Source organism: Schistocerca americana, chromosome 1 (genome assembly GCF_021461395.2).
Source record: "Schistocerca americana isolate TAMUIC-IGC-003095 chromosome 1, iqSchAmer2.1, whole genome shotgun sequence".
Lineage (NCBI taxonomy): Eukaryota > Metazoa > Arthropoda > Insecta > Orthoptera > Acrididae > Schistocerca > Schistocerca americana.
Window position 1 is genome coordinate 615,259,078 of NC_060119.1, and position 6,416 is coordinate 615,265,493.

A 6,416-nucleotide genomic window follows, 5' to 3' on the forward strand; every position below is an offset into this window, starting at 1 on the left:
GGTCTCCTCCAAAGGTAAATATGTGGGTCCGAATCCTGATCCTGTACAAAAATATTCATGATTTCATTTCCAGCTCTATCAAGTGCACACCCACCTGCTAGTGAAAATTAACGCGCATTTTTAATGTCTGTTCATGTGTTGCCAACAATCGCAATAGGTGTCGTTATTTCTGGTCAAACACGCACACATCTTACTGTTCGTGAGTAAGAAAATGATACTTAAGCTACGTTCGTGGATGCACGGTAGGTGTGCAGTTCGATTGTCTCTTAGGCACAAAAGTTTGTATCCTTATTTTAGATTCAGACACCTAGCGGCTCGTAAGAAAAACCGATACGTAACATTTGATTCTTCTCAGTTGACAATCCGATTACGTGTTGGGTTTGTATCTCCGTCACAGAACTTCACATCATGCACTTCATCTTTAAATGCATGCACACTTTGTTACTTCAGAATGGAGGTATATCAGACATCTTTCGTGGTTAGATAACAGGGACGAAAGGGTCGTGATAGGAGTCACGGTTTATTACAAAACTTGTCGTCTTTTATTTTCAGGTTTGGATTTGGTTACTGGTATTGGCAAAAATTTCGGTAATTCATGACTCTTTATGGCTAGTCATCAATATGACGTGATTAGATTAGATTACATTACATTAGATTACTTCTTGTTCCATAGATAATGAATACGACATTTCGTAATGATGTGGAACTTGTCATTACAATGAAAGATTTCTTTAAATACCATGATTCAATTTCTTTACAACAATTTTTTACACTCTCTCTCATTCTTTTTTATCTCTCTCTCTCTCTCTCTCTCTCTCACACACACACACACACACACACACACACACACACACACACACACACACATATAAACATTCTTTTTTATTTTTATTTGTTTGTCGTGCTCGACTATCGGCGAGGCACGAAAACGCCTGTGAATGAGTTTCTTGGTTTTGAGTACACTTACTAAAGAAATATAAAAACAACAATGAGAGTTACTGATTTATAGTGCTTAGATTGCAGTCAGTTCTGCGTATTATTAGTAACTATGCTCCAGTCCCTAAACCTAGTTACAGTTAGCGAGTCAGACGTATTACGTATTCCAGGCCGTAGCAGCCGCGACTTGGAGAGACCAGCTATGGTCAGTTCCCAGCCCGCTGTAGGATCACATCGGTTCGTCTTCTTCCTGCTGGTACTGTAACTGAGATTTGGCAACAAGGCAACGTATGTTAGGCAATTCTGTGATCGACGAGTTACTTCCTGGTGTGCACGGAATTAAGCCTCAAAGTTCACTTGATTTTACCTGTCATATCCATTGAATAATCTGAGTTGTTATCGCTTGAAGGGTAACAAAAGATTGTAAATTTACGGTTTTCAGCCCAGGAAAGTCGTTGCAGGTGGAAATCGCAACTAATCTCGACTTTTAAATAGCGGTTTACGAGTTCTAGGCAGTATTGCGGTCGTAAGAGGACGCTCACATCCATACCTCTTCGCCACCACTGTGGTAATGTGCTGCCCTGTGGAAAAGCGTCTGTTATGGTTCGCAGTTCCAGTCTCACTGAGTGCAACGCTTTTATCCCTTCTGTGAAAGAGCTACAAGGAGTCGGATCAAACATCAATAAGGAAATCGCAAGAAAATACTTTCGGCTCATAGTGCAATGTTCAAAAACTTACAATGCTGCACAACAGGTAACGCCTCTTTCCGCTGCTGACAAGCGAATAGGTTACTAGGAATACGTAACTATATTTATGAAATGCCACATTTGCATACCTCTTGAGTACGACACAGCATACCAATGAAACACAGACCCAATCAAAATCTAAGTGAGTAGTGTTTTACTAATTCGTGTCGATAGAGGCGCATTTGTGTACAGATACTCGGTTTTATTAAAACATACTTTCGTAAGGTTTCCTTTAGTGTTGTTAAAACAATAGTAAACATGAGAGAGAAATTAATCATCAACGATATATGCGAATTCTCCGATGTTATCTATGACAGTATGACAATGCACATGCAGTTTATTGATTACATGCATGTAGAAAACTTGTTCTGAGTTAAAGCTGTCAAACAAAGTTTGAAGAAGAATAAAATCTCACTACCACACGACAGCTAATGTAGAAAATACTTATCTGACATATTATGGCACGATGCGCTCTCCCTACACATCTTTGAGATGCATCTGCTGCCTGCTGTCTATTAAACCTGATCAGAACAAAATGTCACAGTAGTTAGCCCTTTTTCGACATGCGACTACTTTGGGTTGAGAAGTGAAGGGAAGTATGTTCGAAGTTCCATTAGACTGACAACTTCAGCAGACAGCAGAATTGCGTTTTAAAAAATGTAGCACTGAATGTATTCGAACTCGCGACATCTTATCTACGCTACTAGCTGACACGTAGCTACAACAGCTCCAGAGCTCGACAACTATTCCTCCAGAACTTTTGCATTCCACAGCACTGTGAGATTATGCATATGGCCAGGTCTTGACTTCTGAGAGACAAACAGTTACAGCTTTTTTTTTTTTTTTTTTTTTTTTACTGAACGACGTTTTCTACAAACAGATAGCGCAATAGAATAGCTCAAGTGGAAGGAACACTTCCTATTTAAACTTCTGCATCCTACACTGTTGGCAGTTCTGTGTAGGTGGCAGTTACTTGATTTTATTTCGGTGATTACAAAATATAGAGTGGAATGTATGCACTGGGTAGCCGAGGCAGCTAGTTCATGGTGATTCGGTCAACCAAGTAAATGAATTTACTGAACATGGTGCAAATTACTACAGGACGCCTGTGTGTCAGAATTCTCATCCAGTGTGGCGCAACGGCGTTACGATAGAAAAATGAGAGAAGAGGATTTCGTGGTCTGTTGGACGGATGGTAGGTTGTTATACCTATGGTCTGGGTTGGATTCCCACTTCTGTCAATGATTTTAGATAGGGAGAGACAGAGTCCATTCTCTCCTGGCTACACCAAGTGAAGAAGGTGTAATGGCAGTGTGGTCTGAAAATTCACATTAAAGATGATTTTCCTTCTCTACCAAGTAGACGGTAGGTTGAACCACAATAAAGTCTGGAGTGGCGACATGTAGAAACTCTATCACCAGTAACCTTTCTTATACTAGTTATTTATTTCAAGTGACGAAACAAACGCTGTGTATGGTCACAGGACACTTATTCCATCTTTTATCTGAGCTTCTGTATGTCGATAAGATTGGTTCTGAACTGGGAATGCAACTCAGACCGCCCTTAACGCGGAATTTGATCCCTTCGTGACAATACAGCTCGGCTACAATTTGTTGTTTGTTCAAAACTGCAGATTCCTTAACAACTCCACATATTACGCGTGAATGGGATCGAATCCTGGCCCGGCACTAAAGATTTAATTATGTATTATCAAGCTCTAGCATGAGAACACCTATCTGTTGTGGATAAGAATTTTGATTTTTAATGTATTTTCATTCGTTGTCAACACTAACGATATCTGACGTTTTTAACTCCCAGTGAGACACAGAACTATTTGCGAGATGACTGTAAGTTCAAGATGTTATTATGAGCAGCTGGTGGAGAAAAATTCGGTAGCTGACGTCTCTTTGTGTGTAGTCTACAACGATATGTGTGGGGCTCTATTCCCAGTGAGCGCTGAACTCCTCGTCACATTATTTCTAGTTCAAAGATGCTCACATATCCAGAATGAGATTTTCACTCTGCAGCGGAGTGTGCGCTGATATGAAACTTCCTGGCAGATTAAAACTGTGTGCCCGACCGAGACTCGAACTCGGAACGTTTGCCTTTCGCGGGAAAGTGCTCTACCAACTGAGCTACCGAAGCACGGCTCGCGCCCGGTACTCACAGCTTTACTTGTGCCAGTACCTCGTCTCCTACCTTCCAAACTTTACAGAAGCTCTCCTGCGAACCTTGCAGAACTAGCACTCCTGAAAGAAAGGATATTCCGGAGACATGGCTTAGCCACAGCCTGGGGGATGTTCGGTAGCTCAGTTGGTAGAGCACTTGCCCGCGAAAGGCAAAGGTCCCGAGTTCGAGTCTCGGTCGGGCACACAGTTTTAATCTGCCAGGAAGTTTCATGCTCACATATCACTGCTGGCGCAACAAACCCATATTTAACGTTCGTTTTCTCTAGAATATAACAGCGATAGGTGCCGGGTAGGAGTCCTGTGAAGGAAAAAATTAATGTTTCGTCTCGTCATTTCAGTTAAAACATGTAGCTACTGCCGCGAAAATCCGATATGTCACATTTGACTGTGCTTCGATAGCAATCCGATTAGGTTCTGGGTTCGAATCCGTGTCCAACACAAAGCTTTACCTCACGGCATTTCAAGTAAGTTACTTGTGAAGAAGCAACATTTAACATCTCTCGTAGTTCGTTAACAGGGACAATAGATGATGGGTAGGAATTCGTATATGTTAAACATGTTTGCGCTATGCAATTTAAAGTTGATATTTGCTAACTGATACTGTCTAAAATCGAGGTATATCACTCTCTGTATGCTTAATCAGGAATGACTGTTAATTTCCGTCAGTTACGAAATCTTTGCTTAGTCTGCATGAGCTGGGTTTGAATCCATATGCGGAACAAGACGGTTCGTCGTGTCATTTGAAGTTCATACATATTCTCAACTAGCTGCTCGTGAATAACTTAAATTTTTAATGTCATTTTGTGTTAAATAATAAGTACGGTATGTTACTTTGAAGAGGAAATCACGAATACGACGAACTTACTACGTGCATTACCAATCTGACGTAATAATGAGAGTGGTAACATTTCAGGTATGTCATTTATTGTAATAAATGTGAGCTTACAAGCCTTAAGGACAGTCTTATCTGTGATAAGGTGTTCCCTGATATTTGTAGTACCGTGGTATTACTTTACATCTTGAGTTATTGCGGTACAGATCAGTGTTTTCTAGTGGTGACTTGTTGGAACCATTTTCAATAGTCAAACGACTGTACCAAGGAGCGACTAGAGGACCTGCTGGGCAGCTTTTTTTGAATAGAACAATGTTCCTGTCCAATAATTTTTAGATTAGTTACAATAAGCTTACGCTGCAAGACAACTCGCTTGTAATTTTCAATATGTGGTCTGTTGTCGGTTGAAGGCCTTACATTGCAACGGCAACTTAGTGCAACTCCACCGAGGGCTGTCTGGAGTAGGGTGGAGATAGCAATGTGAAAGTTGCGATCTGTCGAAGACGATCTTCATATTCCTAATGCGATTGGGACATCGTATACTCTTGACGACGTTTAGCACCTGTGCGGTCAGTCAATTTCAGAATTCATGTTGAGTAATCCTACTAAATTCCCATAATATTGTCTTTTTATATTGATGAGTAATATGGATAGTCTACAACGCAAATTTAATATTACTATCCTAGGAACTAACCTGCAATACGTTTTGTATTTCATAATCGGAACTATCTGCATTAACCGTCATCAGAGCAATGTCAGGGAACAGAATGCAGCAGTGCCTTGGTACCTAGTTGGGGACCAGCTTGAGTCGTTCTCTAAGGAAAGGGTAGTTGCTGGCTCACATTATATTACACTAGCGAGAAGTACCGACTTTTCCTTTTCTCTGCAAACATCCCGAACTAAATTCAGTAACTAAATGCTAAGAATATATTTGCATTGTGCCAACTCAAAGATCAATAGATATGGATATAGATATAGATTTTTATATTTAAAGCCATTCTCGTTCTGCGTTGGAATAAACATTATTCATTATTTGATTGTTCTTGTTACGATTGTTATTGTCATTCTGTCACTCGCAAGAGTTTTCACATTCCTATTTGGTATCGATGCACATGAAGAGTGGCTATGAAAGAAGGGAATACTGAATGTTACGTCATGCAGAATACACTCATTTACTTCTGCTCCTAGTGATCAACGCTGCAGGAGAAGTGAGATACATAAAGTTGACAGTGTGAGGACAGACATGCTGGCACAACTCTGCAACTACACAGTGTTACCAGATAAAATGGTGCTGCGGAATCGAAAGTGTCGTACGGACTTTGCCACAGTAGCAGAAAGCTGCTAATTTCGGACCATGACCGTGGATTACACTTCGGTCAGTGCTGGTTAGAGTGTTGCAACTGTAAATGGAAGGCTTTGTTTGACAGTCTTGTGCTGATGCTGTCTGAATAAATTATGCCATTGGATAAAAAGCGGTTTAGTTTTGAGACCTAACCCACAAGGGGAGGAGGCACAGTGGTCTGCTTCAGGAATTCCAAGCAATAAAACACAAAAAGCAACCCGGGAAGGGTTCGAACAGCTACTTTCATGCAGAGACATGCATTTGGAATCTGTTCATCGTTACGGGGTCAAACAAGAGGGAAACATTACTGAAACAATGATCAGGCTACTTAGTATATAAGAGAGCATACAGATTTCAAGGAGGAAACGTAT

At 40.7% G+C, this 6,416-nt stretch overlaps 1 non-coding gene across 1 annotated transcript; it reads left to right on the plus strand.

Annotated features, from left to right (window-relative positions):
- The first annotated feature begins 3,980 nt into the window (after positions 1-3,980).
- On the plus strand, positions 3,981-4,054 carry Trnas-cga. Its single transcript has one exon. It is a non-coding gene; the product is annotated as a tRNA-Ser (tRNA).
- The last annotated feature ends 2,362 nt before the right edge of the window (positions 4,055-6,416 follow it).